Below are 23705 nucleotides of genomic sequence, written 5' to 3'. Positions count from 1 at the left end.
TTTTTTGTTTTTTGTTTTTTTTTTAAATAACTTAGGTTCTCCTTTTAAAAAGCAGTAAGCCAATAATTCCCATGGGAAAATGAACCCTTTACATTAAAACATAATCTTCAAAGAAGCATATGGCACATGAATTAGGGGTTCCTCAGGAGATCTCTATTCAGGCAGGAGTGAATAGGTAACTCAATTCCATAGGCCAGAGTTTGGTAAAATTTCTGTACGGGACCAGGGCCAGAGGGTAACTATTTTTGGCTTTGTGGACCATAAAAGGTCTCTTCAGGGCTTTCCTGGTGGCACAGTGGTTGAGAGTCCGCCTGCCGTTGTGGGGGACACGGGTTCGTGCCCCAGTCCGGGAAGATCCCACATGCCGCGGAGTGGCTGGGCCCCTGAGCCATGGCCGCTGAGCCTGCGCGTCCGGAGCCTGTGCTCCGCAATGGGAGAGGCCACAATAGTGAGAGGCCCGAGTACCGCAAAAAAAAAAAAGTCTCTGCAGCAAAGACTTAACTCTCCATTGTAGCACAAAAGCAGCATAAACAATACTTAAATAAATAGGTGTGGCTCTATCCCAATAAAAGTTTATTTACAAAAATAGGCAGTGAGCCAGATTTGGCTCACAAGCTGTAGCTTATGGACTTCTATTATAGGTTACTATGCATGGTAATACATGTGTGGACAATAAAAAATTCAGCAGACAATCATTAGTACCTATTATGTGCTGTTGTAGATACGAAACTGACTTAAGACCCCATTTTATGCAGATCCATTATCATTTTCTGCCATCCAGCAGGGTGGGATCTGGTCCCTCACTTTCCGTGTGCCTCCCCAGCGTGCTTGCCTTTCATCACTGCCCCTCTCCTGTGTCCTTCTCCCACTCCATCTGCCCAGTGTGCCTTGAGGGCAGAAGATGGTTATTTCATCCCTAAAACAGACAACAGATTCACATTTAGCTTCAACTCATACTGTGTGAGGTACTCTCTCATGCCTTATCTTTAATCTTCAAAACAATGCAGTGAAGTAAACTCCATTATTCCTCGTTTACAAATGACACAATATAGGCTCAGAAAAGTTAAGACAGGTGCCGCATGGATTCTACACTAGTTGGTAGTGGAGCTAGGGTCCAACCCAGACCACAAGAACATTACCACAGATGTCCTACATGACAGATTTTCTTTGAGCATAAATAGTTTATTTTGAACAAGAAGAAGAAAAAAGATAGGAAACATCTTATATCCAAATAAGGAAGCTGGAAAGAGGGCGGCTGGGTGTCCAAGACCACTTAGAGGGTGGGGTTTTGTTTTGTTTTGTTTTGCTTTGTTTTAACATTAACATTGTGGCTGTGTGCTGGAAAGGACATACATTCTTCATTTTTTCCATTACTTGAAAATTGTTGCAACCATTATGCAAAACCAATAAAGGGAAAACTTTAAAAAAAAATGTCATTTGGCAGGCAGTGCCCAGCTGAAGAATAGCACAGGTCTCACGGGAGAACAATATGCATTTTGTAAAATTTCTTAAGAGACAATTTATGGTTTTGAGAAAACAAAACAGGAAATTGAATTAAAAGGAGAAACATATTTAAATAATGCTTAAGTGATGACATAACCAACCAAAGTCCAAAAATCACAACCTAGAGTCAGGCATTGTCAGCTGCAAGAATTTTCTGGCATTGGTTGGTAGTGTCCAGGATGAAGAGAGATGGTTTATTCTTTAATTTGTACAACGTCACAACTTTGGAATAGGTGAAAACTAATTTCTTAAATTGGAAATTTAGGCCTAAATAACAGGCTCCTGGCATATCTTTACTGAAAACACAGAAATATGACCTTCCTTCTTATGTCATGAATTTTAGTCCTTGTTTCTGAACTGGCAGTTCTTGACCCTGGAATGAATTTAGACTATGTCAAGTGAGTATTCTTTCTTTTTATTATCCCATGCTCAATACATCTTGCGGAGTAAGGGATTAAAAAAAAACATCTATTACAAGAAAGCAGAGTTTCTATCAGAAAGAAAGAAAATCAGAAGTCATTTTCTACCATCGGTAGTAAATACACACACACACACACACCACACACTTTTTTCATGTTGCATCCAGTAAAAAAATGTTTCAAGAAAAGAAAATTGATTCCCAATTCAAACCAGTATACTGCATCTACTACCTTCTTCTATTAATTTTTGTTTGGTTTTCCAAGATCCTTGAAAGGTAGGGGGTAAAGGAGAGAAACTGTGGACACGTAAGTAGTTTAGATTCTGGATCTTTCTGCAAACAGTTCTAAAAGAGAGTTGTTTTTCTTCATTAGTTATAAAATAATAGTTACAAATGAAGATGAAGATTTTTATACACTTCGCATTTTCTTTTCTCTATTCCACAATATAATTGTACGAGATAGATTTTAGTACAGCCTGTATTTTATGGTGAGAATATGGAGACATTATATATATATATTTTTTCTTTTGTATAGTCAAGTTCTTAACTACCACCCTAATCTGCTTCAAATGGGGATCAAAAACCTGTTCTGCCATTCAAGTGTGATGACAATATAATTAACTCAGTCTTAGCAAAAAAAAAAAAAAAAAAAAAAGTATTTCTTGATTTGCTTGATTCTAGTCATTTGTTGTCATGAAGTAATGAGGTCGAGTTTATAAACAACACGTGTAATCTTTCTTGCCCTGTCCATTTTGTGATGAATGGCACACATCTCTGCAATGACTGGCCAGGTTCAGCAGTTCAGCTGAACACAACTAATCGCATCACGTGGTCATTGGGCCACTCACCATCCAGGAAATCTACTAAACTTCCGTCTCTGGCAGCGGTGCAATCACTTAGAGCAAGAGATGTATTAGTGGCACCTGAACACAGAGTATAGTAAGAAAAAAAATCAGCGAAATGAATCAGGAAGCTGAGTAGAAATTAAACATGGCTTAATTTATTCTTACAAATGTTTATGTGGCATGGTAGGGTATTTGCAGCATAGCTGCTATGATTCCTCTCTGTGTATACATGCCCCTGGTCTTGGCCACATGACTTGCCTTGGCCAACAGAATGCAGTAGAAGGGATGGTGTGTGAACCTAATTCTCAGGAGGTCTTGCAGCGTGTGCTCTTGTACTCTGGAAACTAACCACCAGCCCAGCTCTCCTACTGGAGACATGTGTCCCAGGCAACGGTTACCACTAATCTCCAGAAATGTCAGTGAGGCCAACGGAGCCCATAACTCTCCAGTTTCGTCACTGGATGACTACAGCTGCATAAGTGACCCTAGGTAACAGAAGCAGAAGAACCTCCCAGTCGAGCCTAGCCCAAATGGCTGACATACAGAACAATAAACAAATAAAATGGTCACTCCTGTAAGTCAGTATGTTTTGAGGTAGTTTTTTTTATATAGCAATAGATAACTGATACCTATTAGCTTTTGAAAACTGAATATTTTTATCTGTCACACCCTTAAAGTGAATAAAAGACAATTTAATAATAAGAAACCAACTAAACAACAGCCATTTGAAAAACCTCTTACAGCCGAACACATCTCCATCACATGAGGGAGGTTCTTCAAAGATAATCAGCAGGGGCACTCTGTTCTTATTTTGTTTCTTTTTCTTAGAGGAGTCAGTGATATGAAACCAAATCTGCAGGTCAACCTAGGGGCATTTCTTCACAGATTGAGGACATGTGTTTTTGTTAGATCTATGTTTCATATTGTTCGATGATACATGAAGTGAAAAGAAATCTACTGATACTGTTTTTCTTTGGAATTTGATTTACAACAATAATAGTTCCAGGATAATAAACTTGGATTTGAGGAGTGGTCATTAGGGTAGAGTGAAAACAAAATAAAACATTAGGAGAAAGTCCTTCTGCCCATTAAGGTATGGAGAACTTAGACCATTGCGGAGTGTGTGGGTTTAAGAGGAGAGAAGTTTTAACTTACTTGATAAAATAGTAATAACATATTGACTGGGTGTAGGAAGAGGTCATGAGCAGTAACCACGTGCTAGAAGGCTGAGGGTCTTGTCCTGGGGGGAAAAGAGCTTCCATACTTTACAAGTCTTATAGTTTTCCTTAGCCAGATTGCTAAGCAGCAGATAATCACCCTCTTCTTATAAAAATTTTGCCAATTTAATATTACATATAGTACAATTACTATATACTTGGCAGTGAGTGAAACATTTTTTACACATTGTCTCAATTTCACAACAATTTTACGATGGAAGAAATATGGCCACTATTTTATAGTTAAGGAAACTGAGGCTAAGGAAAGTTGAGTAACTTGTTAATTTCACAGTTAGTAAGGAATTGGTTGAGATCTCAGGCCCAGGATGTCTCACCCCAGAGCACTTTTACTTAATCACAATATTAGATTGTTATCTAGAAATTAGAAGGCGATAAGAGACCCCGGGAAGAAAAACACCCAAAAAGCCATGACATCAATTCATTATAGAATTGCAAGACATTTTAACTAAAAGGTTATTTTGCCCATATCCCTACCATCATGACATCTAAATCATCTCAGAAGAAAATGTAACTTCTTATGAGGAAGACATTAGTCGCTAGTACTTTTTTTTTTCTTTCAAAATACGAAGTGGAAGGCTATCCTTGAAATTTTTTTTTTCCAAACTAAAACAGTATTATTTTCAATAAGGATTTGCCATTGTGTAGAAATATTTTTTGTTGTTGTTCATTTTGTCAACTCTAATCAAGATTGAAACAAATTCCAAAATCTGTCCCAGGGATATTACTGAAAAGTACCAACAGATGTAAATTTTCTAATAATGCTGTACTACCCTGAGCTACGTTTTCTACTTCCAGTAAAATTGGGAAGACTTTACATCTGAGAAAGAAAATCAGGAAAATAAACCCCCTTCCTAAACTATCTCCACTAAGGAAATGCTCTGTGTTATACCACATTTGCATAATTCTTTTTGTAATTCAACGGCAAGTCACAGTATTCTGTTATAAACCTCTGGAATATAGAGTCCCATAAATATGGAGTCAATATGGAGTTGTCACAGATGGCAGATGAAATGAGCTGAGTGGAAAAACTTTCCAAAACTCTGTTTATGCAACACCAAAGTTTTGATATCAAATCAGTTTAGGGTTTATAAATGATAGTAAAATTTGGGTAGCATTGAGAGGTTTTCACCTACAAATTTCTCTTGTATTTCTTTTCTATTGCCCACAAAGATAGGAAAGCTCTCCAATTCAAAGACAATCAGCTATTAGTTGAGGTGCTTTTACCCCATAATAGAAGTACTGATGCTCCATCCAGAAGCAAATCTCTGTTGTAATTGATCCTAGGCTATAGGAGGAGTAGGATCTATGCTATTCATTAATTGGTTCAGAATGCCCTTCTAGCGTGCCTTTGACATCTGTTAATACTATCTTTCTTCTTTTCAATTGTTGACTTGGTGTAAATACAGACAACTAGGGATAGAAAGAAAGGATGGAATGCAACTGGGGGTACTTTGGAAAGCTTGCATCTTGTGATGAAGTAACATATATATAGTTGAAATGAAACAGACAGCCACTCGTGCTGTGACCACTTCAAGTTGTCTCAGTATAATGAGATCGTCACAAATGGGGCTTTCAGTCCAGGTGTACTTGACAACCCTGCTTTTGCAGAACTGGCCGACCCAGCTCAATTTCCCAATTACTGTCCCAGCTGGCTTTTCAATTATTATTTTCTCAAATTTTGTTTCAGTTTGAGTCATCTTTGATCATTTTGGATATAACGGTTAATATTCCTATCAGATAGGAGAACATGTTTTGGGAAAACCTTTATCTTTTTTTTTCTCTTTGGTGATTTTTGGTAAGGTAAGGAGAACAGTAAGCAGTTTGAAAATGCACTCCCTCTGTTCCAGGTTGCTGGGGTGTGAAACTTGGGAGAAAGAAGATGAAAGTATAAGATGATGGGTTTTCTCAGCAGCGTGGATGCTGAAATGTACAGAACACATTGTTTACAGCATCACTGGGCTGTGAATCAGCTGTGATTACAGCTGGCTGGGGCAGAGCTGAAAGGGCAGCGGCATCAAAACCCAGATCATTTTTAAAAAACACAAATCCTTTTCACTGCCCGTGGATGAAATGACTGACTGACATGCTAAACCTATTAAATATGTATTTTGAAAATTTTGAAATGAGGAAAAATGCTATGTAAAAATTTTTACAGATGCTGAATGATTGTAAATGTGGTTAAAGATGTGGGACTGGCTCCAACTTTGTTCTTTCGTGGGTTGCTATTAGCTTACATTTGAAATCTCTGTTGGCCACGTAGTCCACATTGTTCTTCCAAATGTAATCATTTCTCTCTTTTATCTGATCTCCTACAGTCTCTCTGTTTTCATCAATATCTGACAGCAATTCCCAAAGATCCAATAGAGTCCACTCTAATATCCTTATGTATACTCTTTTCTCTCTTTGAAATCTAATACCTTAGCAGTGAAATAATTTATTGTGCTTTATTTAGATTTTTATTTTTTGCATGTGTTTTGATACTATCCTTTTGAAAAGAGTGATTTGGAAATTTAAACCAACTGTTCACCAAAAGTTATGAAAGCATGATTAAGAAATTTTCTCTCCTTTTAAATCCCTTCTTTAAACCTTCATTTTTTTTAGAGTGCTGTGGGGAATGGCACCAAGTCCGGGTCTGGCAACGATAGGAAAATGAAGATGGATTTCTTGGAGCCCAGCTAACGGGTAAGCCATACAGAAGATCAAATGAGCCAGAGAAGTCAATGACAGTCCTATCTTTCTGGAAAACCATTAGATTATATGCTTGTCCCAACCTGGAGATGTTTAATTTATTGAATTTGACCTTCCTGGTGAAACCACGGTGGCACCAACACACTCGCCTAATAAATAAGTGGGAGGGATACTTGCTTTCAAATGGCATATACTGCATTTCTATTTGTCTTGAGTCCTAAAGAAATGCACTATCTGAGAAGAAGTTTTTATGGGTACATTACAGTCTAATATGTGCATTGTTAAATTAAAGGGAAAACTTGTTCCAGTGAAGTAGTTGGCAGAAAACTATAAATCTTAATGGATAGGAAAATATGCCTTTCAGTAAAAAGGAAAGAAAGAAACAGACGCGGAAAGCAAGCAAGAAACCCTGCTAAGGACGCCTCAAAAAATCAGGCCTTTGACCAGCATCTAGAATATTCGTCCTTTTCCAGTGTTTATGATCACTCCACTTACATATTGCCATCCCCTTTGCTCTTCCCGTCTATTTGAGAAAATTGTCCCCTGACTGTGCCAAAAATTTGAGGCAAGAATGAAAAATGTTTTGCTTTATTGCTAACCTGTGAAAATGTGTTTTTTTGCCAGTGCTGTGATGGCTGGGACTTTTTTTTCTTTCTCACATGGCTCTAATCCTAGCTGGATAGATCTTGACGTGCAAATAAAATTCCATCCTAAATAAGTAAACTATGTTTCTCGGTTGGAGGCTGAAAAACCCTATTTCTTATTCTTCTGCCTATGCAAGATATACTTTCCACTGCTTGTTCCTGAAGTTCAGCACCAGAGTGGACAAGCAAAGGGAATATCCAGGTTAAGGAAGCTTCTTCTTCTTCAACTGACACATGAGAATTTGAATTAAGTAGCCTCTATGGGTTCTTCCTGCAACTCTAAGCATCTTTTAGATATCTGCAGGATTCTCACTCTGTTGATAAAGTTTTGTCTGTAGAGACACATCTACATTACTGTACTTAGACATGAGTGACTCTGCTCACTCATTCAACAAATATGTATTGAGTGTCTTTAAGTGCTCTGGAATCAAACGTGAACAAAACAGTCCACAGAGATAGCTGTCTTCAGGGAGCTATTCAATTTGCTTAATGTTCAGCATTTTTAATTAATTGTTCAACCAATCAATTAATTATTTGACAGTATAATTAATACTGTCAAATACAGGTTGATCGAACCTGCCTTATGTACCACAGTCATGTTACTACTATGTTAGGTGTTAGGATTCAACTGCACGACCAGTTGATCCCAACTGTCAAGAAACTCTCAGTCTAATAGTAAAGAAAAACACCTAAGCCAATACATACAATAAGCTATAATTGCCCTGGTTGCTGGGAGAGAGTAAGTGCTCAGTACTAGTGGGTCATGTGAGTAGGGTAGATAGAATTTTTTAATCTGACCATATTATCTCCAATGGCCAGTATCTCCGTGAGATCTCTACCTTGCAACTTCTCCAGATATGCCACATAAGAGTTTGGTATTATTCTGGTGTGGTTTAAGCTTTTCTCTCTTACCTATGCTTTACAAAATTTAATTGCTTTTCTGTATCGAGTTTAGTTCATCTCATAAATTCAGACCCCACCAATTCAAAAATTTTGATGCACCAGATACTTGCTATAATAATTACTCTGGAGATATAAAGCAGATCAGTCTTGGTTCTCACACACTGAAGATTAGTTATTGAGCGACAAAAAACTAGCCTAAACATGTGTCTTTTTAGCAGCAGGGAACTCTCATAACCTGGAGTTCAGAGGTGGCTTTGTTATGTGAGCACCAGCTTAATTTAGACATAGGATAGATTGAGTATCAATTACCACTGAGTATTCTAAGGATAAAATTCAATAAATAAGAGTGTGATGGCAGTGCTTAAAGAAAAGCTACTCTGAAGATACAGATTATTCTGGAAAAAAATAAACCAGGGTCAAGATGTCTTTTATAGCATTTGACATGCAGCTGGGGAATGCTCTTCCTGGTTGCGTGTAGATTAGGTGCCCCTCCTAAGAGCTATCATGGCATCACACGTATACCCTGTTCTAGCCTTCACCATGTTGGAACTGTAATTGCCTGCTTTGATGCCAGCATCTCCCACCAGACTGCACACAATGACAGAACCAGTGATATCTATTTGATTCCAGCTGTGCCCGTAGTAGGTATTCAATATTTGTTCATTTTGAATGGACTCAACAGCAAAGGCTCTGGCCAGATGTTTAATTATCATTCAGTTGACCTTTATAGCGGTTTCTTTAACCGTGGTCAAGGACTCCAAGATTATTATGACAGGAAATGGGTACTAGACTTTAAAAAGTCCTACTAAGGCATAAAACTAAAAAACAGTTTTATTACGGGCAAGTATAGGTTTTAAAATCAGACAGTGCTTACTCTTAAAAGTTTATACTTCTGTTGGCTCTGACTCATCTTCATGCTGGTAGAATTGCCACTTGAAGGGCCTCGTGAAGTTAAAATTGAGACATCAAGGAATAAATTCAAGATGTTTGCCACATTTCAGGCAAAGAGAATGTACAAACATTGGCAGGGAGGAAATGTCATCTCTTGTCACCTTGTAAACTGCTAATATACCAAGATATGTCCAAGGATAAAAATCAAAACATTTTCAACAGCGTTCTATTTATTGGTCACATTCTTGAATATTTCATCTTGTCACTATCTTATCCCCAATAAAATATAGAAAGTGGTCTCAGAGATTGTCTTTGTTTTTCTCTGTGAGATGGCAGAACCGTTTTTGCTTAAGTTGGAGTAACACAACTTATGTTTTCCTTAAACTTTCTGATAAATTTTTTTAAATTCCAGCCTAGAATTTTTTTTAACCTTCCTTCCAATAAAAGTAGTGGATAATGGAATAATCTGTGTATTTATTTATGCACAAAGAACTTCTTGAGCTCCTACCACGTATGAGAGGACAGGAGGAATTGCTGTACAAAAAAGAAATTGCAAAATGATTACAACTGGTTTCTATTTAGAGGTTCACAATCTAATGGAGATGATAGACATAAAAACACACAGCTAGATTAAAATTAATTTGATCAAATTTATCCAGCAGTTGCTATGTGCCAGACATGAGGCTAGGCACCAGGAATATAATAGTGACTAAGATGCAAATTCCTACCCTCAGGGAGCCTACATTCAAGTTGATGAAACAGACTGTAAATGAATGAATGCAAAAAATGATTAAATATATCATCAATAAAGAAGGTGATTAACTGTAGGAAGAAAATTAAGAGGGAGCTGTGATAGAGAGTGGTAGAGTTCATCATCACTGAAGGTATGATCATGAAGATTCTTGTAACTGGGTAACACTTAGGCAAATGCCTGAAGAATAGTGTCAGTCAGTAGTGTCGGAAAGAGTTGAGAAAGGATTCTGCAGGTAGAAAGAATTGTCATACTAAGGGCTAATGGTGTGATTCAGTTCAATTCAGTTCAAATGTCATATCCGTGTGTTTAAAACTTTCTGAAACCCTCTAGGCAAAGTAACAGAGTTATACTCCTTTCCCAGTACTTGATAATGTTGTAAATCCTGCAGCCCTGATCTATTCCACATTATGTTAGAATTATTTGTATATAAACTTGACTTTCCACTAGACCAAGCTTTCATTCACCACTGCTCCAATGTACCTATTGCAACACCTGGTGTAGGTGTCATAATGTTTTAGTTTTTTCCCCTTCTCCTTTCTTCTGTCAGGTTAGAAGGCATACCAGGTGAGAATATGAGAAGGGTGCAGACTTGCTTGCATAATGCTAATAGAATAATTAATCAAGGCAGTGTGAAAAAAATGTTCTCACTGACCCCACACCCTGAGGGCAGAATAAGTTTCCTTTCTCTTCTACTCTTTTCCTATTAAAAAAAAAAAAAAAGAACCTATAATAACCTGTGCCATTGAAGTAGGGAGCCATTGGGAACAACACTGACAACCAACCAGAAAAGGTGGGACCACAGGGGTGAGAAACAAAAAGGACATAGAGTAAATGAATGAATGGAAGAAGAGATAGGCAATAAATGGGAGCAAAACTTCTCTGTTTTTCTTAAATTACAGGAAGATACTTAAGAATGGAGAATTGAGATTCTTGAATCCAGTAGAGAATTTGGGCAATTACCTAAATCCCCAACTTGTCTTGAGAATTTTTTTATAACTTAAAGTATATGATCCCAATGTGTGAAGTTGGACAATATTATATAATTTCCTAGACACTGCATGTTTTATTTACTAACAGTGAATATGTGAACCACAGGTAGCCCTACCCTCACCTATCAAAGATTGGAGGGAAATGATAGATTTGTGAATAGTGGGGCGTTGATAATTTATCAGTGAATGTTAAATAAAAGCTCAAAGTAAAAGCGATTTAATTACTATTATAATTCTATTGAGTGTTTGAAATGAAATTAGCTTTATCAATGCAGGCTCCTGTGAGGGGAAGGAGTAGAGATAGATTATAGAGAGGGAAAGAAGTGCAGTATCATTCTATAACAAAATAAAATACTTACATGAAGAATTAGCTGGTTTGGTTTAAAGCTTTACGTTTTAAAAATATAAAATGTCTAGAATAATTTAAATTGCAAGGAAAAAAATTAAGGATGTCTCAATGGGCAGGAAGGTATGGTACTAATATTAAGAAAATCAGTGTTGAATAAAATAATCAATTAACTTTGCCAGGGTTACTCTTGTGAAAAGTACCATGACTAACAAATTTTATTTTGCAAGATCAATGTCCCACAGCAAATTTATGAAAGCCAATAAAAATGACATTATACTTTTAAACACCTTATATAAAAACTCAAGAAGCTCTGCTTCCAAAACAAACTGAATTATTTTAAAATAAAAACAAAAATACTGTAGTTGGTACCTTGTAGTAGTCAAGACAGCCTAAATCATGCTGCAGTACAAGTCGCTTCCTAATACCTGTAGGTAACACAAAGCTTATTCCTCACTCATGGGAGGTGTTACTTCTCAAAATAGCCAAGTAGGTCCTATTGGACTAACCCTACAGCAAGTAATACTTGTAAACACTGGATGAAATTTAAAGAACTAATACCTGAAGGCTCATGAAAATGACCAAACCAGGAAAATACTAGAGTGGACTCAACACTTAGAAGAAGGGAAGAACGCTGAGTGAGTTTCCAAATCTTTAAATACTCTTAAGGTGACAGCAGTCCCCAGTGTAAACTCTGTAGGGCTGAAAATCATCAGACTTAGCTAGAAAATCACCAGACTTCTGGCTTCAAGAACAGACTCCAAACAACATAACAAAGGCTAAAAGAATGGAAAAGGGAGTCTGCTGCTGTCGAGTGCAGGGTAGAGAGAATTTGTAGTTTGAGTTCCAGCCAGTTTAACTATCTGCTATAAAATGATTAATACTCTTTGAAGGAAATAACATAATCCAGAGTCTCCACAATAAAAAAAAAAAATCACAATAGGGCTTCCCTGGTGGCGCAGTGGTTGAGAGTCTGTCTGCCGATGCAGGGGACATAGGTTCATGCCCTGGTCCGGGAAGATCCCACATGCCGCGGAGCGGCTGGGCCCGTGAGCCATGGCCGCTGAGCCTGCGCGTCCGGAGTCTGTGCTCCACAATGGGAGAGGCCACAACAGTGAGAGGCCCGCATACCACAAAAAAATAAAAATCACAATATCCAGAAAAAAAATTAAGTTTGAAATTAGCAGGCAAGGATTTTAAAGCAACTATTACAACTATGCTAAAAAAAAAAAGAAAGAAAGAAAACTATGTTCAGGGACGTCCCTGGTGGTCCAGTGGTAAAGAATCCACCTTCCAATGCAAGGGTGTGCGTTCTGTCCCTGGTCAGGGAGCTAAGATCCCACATGCTGCGGGCCAACTAAGCCTGCGCACCACAACTACTGAGCCCTCATGCCTCAACTAGAGAGCCCTCCTGCTGCAAACTATAGAGCCCATGTGCCCTGCAGCCCACACGCCACAACTAGAGAGAAGTCCTTGCACCACAATGAAAGAGCCTGCATGCCTCAACGAAGATCCCAAGTGCCACAACTAAGACCTGACGCAGGCAGAAAAATTAAAATGAAAAGAAAAGTTTGTTCATTATTATTGAAAAGATATGAAATCCTAACAGAGAAATATAAGCTATAAGAAATCAATATAAGCTTCTAGAACTGAAAAATAAAATATCTGGAATAAAAAAAATCACTGGATGGGCTTAAGAGCAGGTTGGAAATGATAGAACAAAAAGATAGTAAGCATAGAAATAGATGAGTTTAAATTATTCAATCTAAACAACAGAGGAAAAAACAGTTTTTTAAAAAGAAAGAACAAAGTCTTAGGGCCCAGTGGGACAATTTCAAAAAGGCTAATTGTAGCCTCATAAAAAGAGGAGATAGATAATAGAGAAAAAAGTTTGAGGAAACAATTACTGAAGTTAACCAAATTAATAAAATTTTTTTAAAAATTAATTTTAGATTCAAAAAGTTCTGTGAATGAGAAAGATATAAATGCAAAGAAAATCAACTATGCATGTCACAGTCAAACTACTAAAAGCGAAGATAAAGAGAAAATCTGGAAAGCAGGCAGAGGAAAAAAGACACAGTCATTCAGGTGAACAATTTGATTAAAACCATTTGTGACTTCTCATAAGTCACAGCGAAGGCCAGAAAAGAGTGGAACAACATTTCTAAGGGCTACATAGAAAAAACTCTCAAAGCAGAACTTTATATCGAGTAAAAATATTCTTCAAGAATGAATTATGCCTTAATAAAGCTGAAAAAAATGAATGAACTCAAAACAAAAACATTTTCAGATAAAAAGAAAGTAGGAGAGTTTGTCACCAGCAAACCCACACTATAAAAAGTGCTAAAGGGAGTTCTTCAAGATGAAAAGAAATGATGCCAGATGGGAACTCAGGTCTTCAGGAAGAAATGAAGAGCCCTGGACTTCATAAATATAATGTCAAATATAATAGACAATATTTTCCTCTTAGTTAAAAGAAGATTTTAAAGTAAAAATAACAATAATTTATTATGGAGTTTTGCAATGTATATAGATGTAATGCATGTGACAAATTTAGCATAAAGGACAAAGAAAAGAAGTAAATGACCATACATATTTGCAAGCCTCTTACATTTTTTGGGAAGTAATGCAATATTAACACTAAGTAGACTCTAAAAAGTCAAAGGTTTGTTGTAATCTCAACAACAAAAAAATTTAAAGAGATATTGATAAAAATTCAATACATACATTATAATTGAATTCTAAAAATATTCAGTTAATCTAGAAGAAGTCAGAAAAGGAGGAACTAAGGAACAAAAATTGAGGGGACAACCAAAAAGCATATAGTAAAATGGTAGACCTAAATCCAACTATCTCAAAACTGATATTAAGTGTAGATGCTCTAAGCACTCCAGTTAAAAGGCATTGTCATATTAGATTTTTAAAAAGACCCAACTACATTCTGTCTGTAAGATATGTACTTTAAATATAAAACACAAATAAGTTGAAAGCAAATGGAAGGCTAGAGTGACTATCAATATCAGACAAAGAATATGTCAGGACAAGAGATTCCCAGAGATAGAGGGATATTTCATAATGATGAAAGGACCAATTCATCAGGAAGACATATATGTGTACCTAATATCAATAACAGCACTTCAAAACGCCTGAAACAAAAATTGACAGAATCAAAGGGAAAGATAGAAAAATCCACAATTATAGTGAAAGATTCTTAATACCCTCTTCTAAGCAATCAATAGGACAACTGAAGGAAAAAGATATTACAGATATAGATTTCAATAAACAATGCCATCAATCATCTTTACCTAATTGTCAGAAAACACTCCAGCCAACAGGTGGAGAATGTACTTTTTTTCAAATACACATGGAATATTAAATACTCACATTGAAAAAGAAAAGTCTAATATCAATGACCCAAGAAGTCATTAACACCTTTCCACCTTAGGGAGCTGGAAAAAAAATAATGCAAATCCAAAAGAGGTAGAAAGAAGGAAACAATAAATACAAGAGTAAAATAGTCAATGAAATACAAAAAAAGAGATTAAAAATAGAGAAAAATGGACAACGTTTCCTGTATAAATATGGTGGTAAGTGCATGACTGAATCAAGATTTGTTGTGAGAAAGTGAGATAGAGAATGGCATCCTGAAATACACATTGTGAGCATCAGTAATACTTTAATTTCAAGACATCACTCCACTTATTAAAGAAACAAAGTTCCTTATTAAAACGCTTTCCACAAAGAAAACACCAGGCTCAAATGGTTTTCCTGTTGAATTATACTCCTCACTTGCATGAAATCTGCTACAGGTTCTGGTGACTCTCCAGGGCAACATTTCCAGAGCTCAACAATGCAGGGGATTTTATGTCTCTAGCATCTCGGTAAGAGACCTCCTTGATCACTGAGGGAGAGCGATAGAGAATTGAATTTCCTCCATGTGGCGCCTCATCCTGGAAGTGACTTGTCACTTCTGTTCACAATTTGTTGGCTAGAACTCATCCTATGCCTTCACCACCCTTCGAGGGGTGGGAAAATACAGCTTTTTATTATTTTCAGGAATGAGGAATATGAAACAGGATATGGTAAACATTTAGCACCATCTCTGACCCAGAACTCTTTTTCTATAACCATCCTTGTCAATTGATCAGAAAGTATCATGATCAGTGAGGCAAAATTTTCTCCAAATATTGTTTATTCAGACTGAACTTGAGAATCTGTATATTGTTTTCCAATTCACTTTCTTACTTTTTTCATTTTTTTAAATCTTTACAAAGTTTCTGAACTTTTAAAAAGATGATCTTATTACTTAAGGGCATTTCTTTTGCTGAATTTGATCTTTTAGTCTTTTATCCATATTCTGAAAGGACGAGGCATAAAAACAATCTACTTTTGCCATACTCCCCAGGACCTACTGTATTATACTGCTGTTGCTCTGTGATGGGGAAGGGTAGGGTAAGCAACAACCATCTTTGGCCTGTTCTTTTGTTTAAGGGAACTAATTGAAATCAAATTTTGGTGTGCAGATATAATTTTTTTTTTTTAATTTTCAAACTACAAGTTGGCTAGTGAGTACTGCGTTAGGAAAATTGAACAGGAGCCTTAGTTGAAATTTTGTGCAGTCACTCTGCTCTGAAAAGGCTATGGGAAAAACCATTGTTTGCCTCAAGTATAGTACAAACACACTGAAGAAGGCATTGTCATCAAGTGTGTGGGAAGGTAAGCTTGGGTTGCTTTTGCTGATTTGATAACTTCAAATCTTTAGTCTGAGAAAAATAGAGCTGTGCAATTAGTCATCAACACACACGTAGCACTTACAGAACTATGAGAAGTGCCAAGGGGAGGGAAGGCGTTGAACAATGCAGGGTGGGTAGTGTCAGCTAGAGGGCAGAAGTACAGCGGGAGAAAAATGACACGGTGACTTAGAGATCTAACTTTCAGATCAGACAATTAACCCCGGTTTCAATTCTTGTTTCTTCCTCTTAGTAGCTTTATTACCTGGTGCCAGTTATTCCAGTTTTGTAAGCTCAGTTTCTCCCTCTCCAAAATGGTGATAATCATGCTTTCTTTGGAAGGTTCGTATGGGGATTAACTGTGTCTGCATCTGGGACATAGGAAATGCTCAGTGTATCTAGTGACTTATTGTCAAAGATTCAGAAGTTATCAATGCTTTGGTTGGTGAATTCAGAAAACTTTTGCCTGAAAAATGTTTTTAATTTGTTGGGACCTTATCATGGTTGCAATTTGTTTCAGTTCTCCTAATATTCATGGGCATAGCCAGAAGCAAAGTAGATTATGCTTTTTGTAGTCTTCCCTGTTCCTAATTTATTTACATTTTTACACACACACACATTCACACACATCTCTATCTTTTTTCCTTTCTCTGTGGTGGTTAGTGCGTGACTGAATTGAGACTTGTTGAGACAAAGCGAGACAGAAAATGAAGTCCTGAAATAAACAATGTGAGCATCAGTAATACTTTAATTTCCATGTTTCATGGTTATGCAAGCCCACTGCTTTGGAATTTCAACAGAACCTTGAACCATCACCAACTTTAATTTTCCTCACACTTCAACCAGTAGTAATTGGGCCCTCCCTCCTGCTGCTGCTGGTGCTGGCATTTTTGTTGTTGCCTTTCCTGCGCTTTCATTCACTTGGTTTAATTCTTTTTGGCAGCTGCAAGAGCAAATGCCAGACTCCTGTGTTGTCACTGCAGAGCCATGGTTCCCACTCTTGCAGCGGCAACGGACTGAACTAAGCCTCTGACTCTTAAAGAAAGAGTCAGCCCTTGATGAGATCCCTGGGCTCACCAAGACTCTTCTCCCAAGCTGACATGGAGAGCAGGCGCTTTAGGGTCAGGTACCACTGGGTTCAAATCCTGGCTCTTCTTCTCATTATTGTAATACATTGGGCAAATTATTTCATCTCTGGGAGCCTCAGCTTTCTCTTTTCTAAAATGAGGATTGAAATAGTATTTAACTCAAAGAATTGTTTGGGATTAAATGAGCTAGTGTAGGTCATGTGTGCCTGGAAGGTATGAAGCCCTCGATAAACGTTAGTTACGATTATTTCCATTTCTCATGGTGAAGCAGCTGTCCCCTTCAATCACCTCTAGTTACAGTGCTTTGACATCCATGACTTGCTGTTCATGGTGGAGCTTGAGAGCTTTGGGGACATTCCAACACGGGGCTGTGCTTCATTCCCACAAACGGGGTGTATTCATTTCATAGGACAGCTGGAACAAAGTACCACAGACCAGGTGGCTTAAAATAACAGAAATTCATCCTTGTAGTTTGAAATCAAGGTTTTAGCTGGGGCCATGCTCCCTCTGAAATCTAGAATCCTTCCTTACCTCTTTCTAGCTTCCGGTGTTTGCCAGAAATCCTTGGCTTTTAGGTGCATCACTCCAATACCTGCCTCTGTTGTCACATGGCTGTCCCGGGAATCTCTGTGTCTTCACACGGCCTTCTCCTCTCTGTGTGTCTTTCTTCTACTCTTCTTACAAGAATGCTAGTCGTATCCGATTAAAGACACCCCCCCCGCCCATTCCACTGTGACCTCATCTTAACTAACTACACTGGCAATGACCATATTTCCAAATAAGGTCCTCAGGGTTAGGACATATATTTTGGTGACAGTGGCAGGGGGGCACAATTCAGCCCATAACCTCTGAACTCCTTTTGTTTTTACCAATTTCAGTTGCTGTCTGCAGCTGTTTGTGCCTCGTGGTGGTGGTGGTGGGGGTGTTGTCAGGATCCCGTCATGGGAGGGTGTGGAATGGACTTCGGATTGGCTCAACCGGAAAGGACTGTGGGAATGACTGGGTTAGGATGAGCCATTGTTCTTAAACTTGGTTAGACATTGGAAGTAGCTGGGGAGATTCAGAAATGATGATGCCTAAGTCCTGCCTGCAGTGATTCCGATTAAATTGGCCTCCGGTAAACCCAGGCCTTAGGATTTTTTTTTTTTAACATCTTTATTGGAGTATAATTGCTTTACAATGGTGTGTTAGTTTCTGCTGTGTAACAAAGTGAATCAGCTATACGTAAACGTATATCCCCATATCTCCTCCCTCTTGCGTCTCCCTCCCACCCTCCCTATCCCACCCCTCTAGGTGGTCACAAAGCACCAAGCTGATCTCCCTGTGCTATGCAGCTGCTCCCCACTAGCTATCTGTTTTACATTTGGGAGTGTATATATGTCAATGCTACTCTCTCACTTCGTCCCAAAGCTCCCCAGGTGACTGCAGTACCCAGGCAGGTCTAAGAACCACTGAACTAGAAGAGCTCAAAGCTAATGGTGGCAGCTTTTCTACTTGATTGGATTAAAAATAATTGAAAGAATAGGCCTGTATTTTCTTTTCCAAAATCCTTGAAGCCAGATGCATTTGGGAATTCATATTTAGAAATTTTTTCAGAATTAAGAAAAGTAATAGGGAGCATATACAGTATATAACATAAAACTCCCAGTGTTAAGGGGTGTCTGGACAGCACCCCTTAATATAATACAGTAATTTTTCAGTGAAACATGTAAATATTCACATTATAAAGAGGCCTATGTCAATTCAGGTCAGGTTTTGCTACCAGAAGAGAATTGGTACTCAATTTAGAAAAAAATAAAAAATTCAGCTTTCAGTTCTTTATAGATTCTAGAATTGAGGATAAAGGATTGTGAATGTAATTATAAAACTCTATGTTCTAGAGCTCAAGTATTATATATCAGTACTATATACCTGACTGAAGAGGTCTTAGGTAGAAGGTATGTGCAAAAAGAGTTCTGATGTAGGGCCAGAAGGGTCAACCCTGATCACCCTGTTCTTTCCACCAGAACCTACTCCTGAAGCCTCTGCAGGTTCACTTAGCTATTTGCAAATATCCCTTCAAAACAACAAAGAAATGGCAGGTTTTGATTTCTGGCTGCCGCATCATAGGGAATCTGTACCGGGTCTAATAGGGGCCCCTCCAATTCTTGTCTTTCCCAGAACCTCAGAATGTGACCTTATTTGGAAATGGAGTAATTGCAGATGTAATGTGTTAGATGAGGTCATATTGGAATAGCTTGGGCCCTTAATCCAATATGATTAGTATCCCTATAAGGATAGAAGAGTCACAGAGACAGTCCACAGGGAGACGGCCGTATGACCACAGAAGCAGTGATTGGAGCTGTGCAGCTACAAGGCAAGGATTGCTAGTAGCACCAGAAGCTAAGAGAAAGGTATTGGACACATCCCCCCCCACCAGACTTCTGGGGAGAGGATAGGCCTGCTGACACCTTGATTTTGGGTTTCTGATTTCCAAAACCGTGAGAAAATACATTTCTGTTGCTTAAAGGATGTCATGTGGGATACTTTGTTATGGTAGTCCTGGGAAATTAACAGAGAATCCTAAGGTTAGCACTTAGGAGAGAAAGAAACCATTTCCTGTATTGTGTGGGATAAAATCCTTCTTCACTATTATTCTGTGATCAGCTGCACAAGGAGAGTGGTCTGACTAATCCCAGCGCAATTAATATTATCTATCTATATGTTTATTTAAGCAAAAAATTATACATATATTTGTACACATACATATAAGTGTATGAGAGAGAAACTGGGAGTGCATTTCCCTCTAATAGGAAGAAAAAGGGTCTCGAGGCACACCAAGACACTGGTGATATTTTTACTACAAGGAATTTTTTTGAAGTAGTATTTCACCCAGCCTCTAACTGGAGTGAAGCCAGCAAGAAGATCAGGAAAATGTCCAGGTGCCCAAGGGATTATTTCACTCATACTTATTGAACTGATCACTATGGGCAATTCACGAGGACAGATGATGATCAATGCAGAGTGTGTGAAATGGGGAATACATAAATAAATCAGAAAAAATGGTCTCTCCATGGTTATGGTTAGATATCTCAGGAACGTGGCCAGGTAAATTGACTAATAGAGAGGGATGGAAATTACATCAAAGAAGGGAAGTCTGCTAATAGTTTTATTTTAAGAGACATAAGCCAAAGCTACACAAGTTAGATCTGTTTGAGCTTCCCCCTCCTTCAATCCATGCCTCCCCCAATACATATGCACCTCACTGCACATCCTAGAACTCAGCATCAGTACCCAGCAGTCATGGGCTCTCAGCAGTTCCCCTCTGCCTTCTCTCTCCAAGGGACAGAGGGTGTGATTAATCAGGTAAAATAAATATGGGAACCTGAGTGGAGTGGGATGGGAGGGGCTTTTCTGTCAAGCACAAGATGAATTCTGGGAGCAAACAGCCCCAAGAAATGATAGCCTAATTACTACCCTTGAGGAGCAAACTATCCATTTTCAGACAAAGAATATCTGCATTAAAAAGTGACTTAAGAATGCTTCCAATAGATAAACAAAGACCTACTGTATAGCACAGGGAACTATGCTCAGTATCTTGTAATAACCTATCATGGAAAAGAATCTGAAAAAGAATATGTGTATACGTATAACTTAATCACTTTGCCGTACACTTGAAACTAACACAACATTGTAAATTAACTATACTTCAGTTTTTAAAAATCTGAAAAAAAGAATGTTTCCAAAGAAACACAATGGCATGTATTGAAACAGTGCATTGCAGTTGTACAAGCATTTCCTATGTGTTATTGAATTTGATGCTGATAAGGAAGGTAAAGCTAATGTTATCAAAATCCATTTTACATATGAGGGAAAGTAGGCGACGTGACCATAGCTGGCAAGTGTCAGGCCAGGCTTGGAACTAGGTCCGGTGACTTTGGGTCCGGGGCTTTCACCACTGTCTACCAATCACGCCATGTACTGCAGCATATTGTAGTGGAGTGGGGACAAGGTGAGCTCTCTAGCCTAGGATTTAAGAGGTTGGACTTTGGAATAAGACGGACCTGACCTGGGTTTGCAAACCTGGGTGACTTTGAGCAAGTTATTTAATTGATTTCAGCCTCTATATATTTTCTCATCTGCAAAATGAGGTTTCTTCTAATTCCTCAAGGATGTTGGTGATGATTAATGGGTTAATACCCACAAATGTCTTGACTTAAGGATTGAAAGATGGTATTAATAATTGAAACATAACACAAAAACTTTTTAGAGGTACTGAGAGTATCCAAAGTAATAAAGTGGTCTCACAGCCAGGTGGGATATGCCAGGGCAGGAAGCCCTGTGTTCCTCCTTCTCTAGTATCTATTACTAGATATTTTCCTCATCTTGGCCTCAGTGAATGCTCTCTTGCCTGCTTTACCATCCAGTTTGGAGTGGGGAGGGTGTTTGGAATAAAATATATAAATATAGACATCTATATATAGTTATCAAACTATTATTATTGTCATCATCAAAATTCTTATCATGCTTAGATGACTGGTGGAGAACAGTTCTTCCATGTTGAGTTTGGGTGGATCCCCATCCTGATCCCCACAGTATATCAAACTATACTTTGGTAATCAATAGCTCTGTCTCAAACCGACCCTTGTTTCAATGAAGGTTACTCTCTACTTCCTAATTATGCAAGTTATCATGGGATATGCCACTCACTCATAGGAAATAATATATAACCGTAGCCATGGAAAATGATTTCCTAAAATGTTCATTGCAAAGGAGAAATGGTATCCAGTGAAAGGAAGTGATCTTTTCAAAGAACAGGAGTGTGCCCAGCCGAATTCATAAAAATGATTAACCTGTAAAAAATTAATTATCAGGGGATTTCCAAGGGAAATTAGTCAACCAGTCTTGATTCAGGCTAAAAAAATTAAAAAGTGACACTAGCAATAGAGAAGATTAAAAAAAATACAGATATTACACAGTTGATGAATCTGCAAAATAAAATGGTTTGGGGTTAGCCACCAAAGTATTTGGTCAAGTCCTGCTGCACCTACTTGGCTTTTTCCAGGCTATATCTTGACATTTCTTCTGGAAAATTAAATAAGATGAGGGAGGCTGAGGGGAGAAAAAAGTAGCATCCTTATGCTGAGGAGGCACTAACAGAGTTGCTGATGTTGAATTACACAGCTTGATATTTCTCAAGTTAATCTGAGGCATCACATGAAACAGTAAGCACTGTATAAGCCCACAACTGTCTTTATAATGCAAAAGAGAAGACTTCAGTTAGTACTGTTATTGCCACCCCTAATCTTACTGGAGAAGAGTTTGAAATAAATAATATGCAAGTGAACAATATCCACTAAACTTTAGTTGTGCTGTAAAATATAGAGTACATGAATACATACATATAGAGCATACATAGATAACCCCATATAAATATATATATGTAGATAGAATAAATACATAGATTAAAAAATTGTAAAAATATCAAAATTTCTTTAACATATAAAGCTGTCTTTAGTTTATTGAGACACACTGATAGGATCCTTGATATGAATGGTGATGCCCCCCCCAGAGTGTAGCCAAGATGGGCCAGATGAAAATAGAGCTGAATTACTCTACAAATAGAAAAGGGAATATCAACTATTCAGGGGTATACTTCCCTCAACCTTTTAATCACTTTTTGTATTTTACAAATGAGAAAAGTGAAGTTTAAAAAAGTTGAATGATGAGTCCCACATGTTCAATCTACAAACATGTATTGGTTGCCTGTTGTGTGCCAGTCCAAGGGATTCCACCTTTGTGGAACTTATACTCTATGGAGTGATGGGGGACCCGACAATGAAAAAGTAAACAAGTAAATATGTAATAGAATTTACAGTTATCATAAATGCTATAAAGAAAGAAATTAAGGCCTAAGGGAATAAACAGAACCTGGGTAAGGAGTGCACATTCTAGTTTAGAGCATTTCAATCACTAAGAACCCTCATAGTACGGATTAAAATTAATCACAGATAATCATGTTAGGTTGAAGAAATCTAAAATAAATCATAGAGAATAAAAAATCTGGTGAAAGAGCATTCCATGTAGAAACTAATATCAAGTACAAATGCCCTGAAATGCAAAGAGCTTGTTGTGTTAAAGGAAGAATAAGAAAGTACTGGTGGCTGGAGCTTTAAGAAACAATGAAGAACGTGATTGGAGATGAAGATGGAGAAATAGGTGTCTGCATGATCACAGAGGACTTTATGCTTAAGAGTTTGGAGGAGGTGCCACTGGACAGTTTAGAATTAAGGAGTGATAATTTGTTCTTATGTTTTGGAGGGTCATGGTGACTTTTGTGAAGCGATTAGAATGTGGAGTGGCAAGCCTGAAAAGAGTAAAACAATAGTCAATAAAATTGCTGTTGTCCAGGTGAGAGAATGTGAAAATATCAGAAGGGGTGGGAAATGCTTGGATTCAGGATATATTTTGAAAATAGAGCAGAGAGATTGCTGGATGTATGGGAAAGAGAAAAATCGAAGATGACTTCTACATTTTTAGCTCAAGGAATTAGATGAATGGTCTTGCCATTTTCTGAGATGGGGAAAACCACAGAAACAGGTGTGTGGAGGGGGACAGTCCAGCTTTGTGTACTTGAAGTGTGAGATACCCAAGTTGAGTATTGAAGAGGCATTTAAGAAATTTATTCC

At 37.8% G+C, this 23705-nt stretch overlaps 1 long non-coding RNA gene across 2 annotated transcripts in view; it reads left to right on the top strand.

The window, feature by feature from the left end:
* Nucleotides 1–23705, top strand: part of LOC307183099 — a 169705-nt gene that overhangs the window by 60550 nt on the left and 85450 nt on the right. For both annotated transcript variants that reach the window (XR_013827358.1, XR_013827359.1), the window contains one exon: nucleotides 6606–6686. This is a non-coding gene — a long non-coding RNA (uncharacterized lncRNA). The remainder of the gene's footprint in view (nucleotides 1–6605; nucleotides 6687–23705) is intronic.

The sequence above is a fragment of the Stenella coeruleoalba genome, assembly GCF_951394435.1.
Source record: "Stenella coeruleoalba genome assembly, chromosome: 1".
NCBI classification, from domain to species: domain Eukaryota; kingdom Metazoa; phylum Chordata; class Mammalia; order Artiodactyla; family Delphinidae; genus Stenella; species Stenella coeruleoalba.
Note: the sequence above shows the minus strand (reverse complement) of the source record. Positions and strands in the feature narration are given on the sequence as shown.